The sequence below is a fragment of the Hypanus sabinus genome, unplaced genomic scaffold (genome assembly GCF_030144855.1).
Source record: "Hypanus sabinus isolate sHypSab1 unplaced genomic scaffold, sHypSab1.hap1 scaffold_651, whole genome shotgun sequence".
In the NCBI taxonomy this organism is placed as follows: Eukaryota; Metazoa; Chordata; class Chondrichthyes; order Myliobatiformes; family Dasyatidae; genus Hypanus; species Hypanus sabinus.
In genome coordinates this window covers 108,628-111,409 of record NW_026781507.1, presented here as the reverse complement: position 1 = coordinate 111,409, position 2,782 = coordinate 108,628, and positions in this window count along the sequence as shown.

Genomic DNA, 2,782 nt, shown 5'->3' with positions numbered 1-2,782 from the left:
GACATCTTTGCCAGAAAACAACCTGTCACAATCCACGCTTTTTAGATCCTTTCTCATTTCTTCAAATTTGTCCTTTTTCCAGTTTAGAACATCAACCCGAGGACCAGATCTATCTTTACCAATGATCCAGTTAAACTAATGTTGTTGTGATCACTGGAACCATAGTGTTCCCCTATACACACTTACGTCACCAGCGCTAACTCATTTCCTAATTGGAGATCTAATATTCTATCCACTCTAGTTGGTAACTCTATATATTATTTTAGAAAACTTCCCTGAACACATTTTACCAACCCTAACCGATCTAACCCTTTAACATTATGGGAGTCCCAATCAATATGTGGAAAATTAAAATCCGCTGCTATCATAATTTTATGTTTCCTACAGTTGCCTGCTATCTCTCTGCAGATTTGGTCATCCAATTCTCGCTGAATATCGGGTGGTCTATAATATAACTCCATTAATGAGGCCATAACTTTCTTGCTTCTCAGCATCACCCATATGCCGTCGGTAGACAAGCTCTCTAATCAGTCTTGCCTGAGCACTGTTGTAACATTTTCCCTGACAAGCAATGCCACAACGTCCACCCTTCATTCTTCTGCCAATTATCACGTCGGAAACTTCGGAGCTCTGGAACACTAAGCTGCCATTTCTGTCCCTCCTGTAGCCAAGTTACGCTAATAGCTACAATGTCGTAATTCCATGTGTCAATCCATGCCCTCAGCTCCCATTGAAATAGACAAACCTCAGAGGATTATTACCACCACACACAACGCTTCTATTTGTGACTTGGGCAAGAACTTTTAACATCATGTATTTTCACCCCGCTCCAATATCTGGTCTGGCACTCTGGTTCCCATCCCCCTGCAATTCCAGTTTAAACCCTCCCCAATAGAACTAACGAACCTCCCTGCAAGGACATTCGTCCCCCTGTACTTCAGGTGTAACCTGCCTCTCTTGTCCAGGTCCCCCCTGTCCCAGAAGAGGTCCCAAATGATCCTGAAATCGGAAACTCTGCCCTCTACACCAGTTTCCTTGCTATGTGTTCATCCACCAGATTATCCTATTCTTACCCTCACTGGCACGTGTCACAGGTACCAATCCTAAGATTACTACCCTCGATGTCCTGCTATTTTAACTTGCTACGAATCTCTCTGTACTCTCTCTTCAGTGTCCCCTCACTCATTCTTCCTACGTGAGCGGTACCGATGTGTACCATGTCATCTGGCTGATCACCCTCCCATTTCAGAATGACGTGCACGCGATCAGAGACATACTAGACCCTGGCAACCGTGAGGCAGCAAACCATCCTTCTCGGGGGTTGGGGCAGTCCTAACCTCTCCCGCTGTGGGCCCTGCAGTTGTCCTGCCTTTTGGCAAAGTCCTCTTACTGGGTGTAAGTTCAAAGTCGGGCTGCAGGTCAACCTGCACCTCCTGTCCCAGGGCAACAGCCAAGTCCGGTGGAGAATCTTGACAAGCCCATTCTCCTCCTCTGATTTCAATCGGAAGACACTCCACCACATAGGGTGTGGCCGCACAGCGGTCAGCCAACTTGTGCTTTCCAGGCTGTCCCAAATTTCTCGGCAGGATTTGGGAGAAACTCATTTTTTTGATCATGCCGCCTCTTCTTTCCTCGATTCTGCTTGGCGGCCGCGACCCCAGCCAATGCATAAGCCCTTGTCAGATCTCATAGCACACAAATACTTCAAATAAGCCTTCGGTGGTAAATCATCCTCGTCAGTCTCGGGCCCAAACATCAGTTACTATAGCGAGTACCCAGTAGTTTCACTTTGTGTACAATTATAACTGTGAACCAGATGCCCAGTATGTTGACTCCACATTCTCTTCTCGCTGATCTCCAGGGTCCCGAGCATGTCTAGCAACGTCCGATTAAACCGTTCAGGCTGACGATCGCTGTGAGGGTGATACGTCGTGGTCCTAAACTTCTCGACTCCAAGGATTGCCAGTAACTCATAGATGAGTCTGCTTTCTATGTCCCGTCTCTGGTCACTATGTATCCTCCTGTGAAAGCCACAATCAAAGAAATACTTCTTCCATAACACTTTTGCCACCGTAGTCTCGCACTTGTCCTGGGAAGGAAAAAAACTGAACATATCTGGTGTAGCGGTCCTTGATGACCAAGACTTTCGCTGTTCTATTGACAGGAAATGCATACACACCAGGACGTGGAGCCCTGCACTCTTCAATTGGGACAAAGAAGCTGCCGGCCCAGGCACTGCCTTCCGCCGTATCGGCGAATGCACGGCTTGATTTCATTCATTCGGTCCGGGGATGACCTGACCTGGTGTGAGATGTTCTCTTCTATTCCAAATGAGGCCATTCTTTCAGTAATGGAGGCACAGAAGCGTGCTTCGTATTCTCTGCCTGAGCCATATCTTTCTTTACGACTACTGTCCAATACCCGGTGTATTTCACTGAGCAGAACTCAATTCCGGCAGCTGATCTGTCTTCAGAGCAGTCAGATCACGGTATACTTTGCGGATGGCGTATCAGAGCGTTCACAGTCTGAGCCCTTGCCTAAATGGTCACCGCTTCCATCTTTGCCGCGTCTGTAGCTGCTCCATTCCGTGAGGTTGTGTCAGACACAGCTACTAGACGTTTAGCAGAACTGGCACTTGTCCAGATAAAGTTTTAACCCTTCAGATTTCAGGCGGCCGAGATCCTTCAGTAGCCTCGCTTCATGTTCTTCCAATCTGAATCCAAATACAATGAGGTCATCGATATACAACAACATCTCAAGCCAGTTCATATGCCACGCAGTC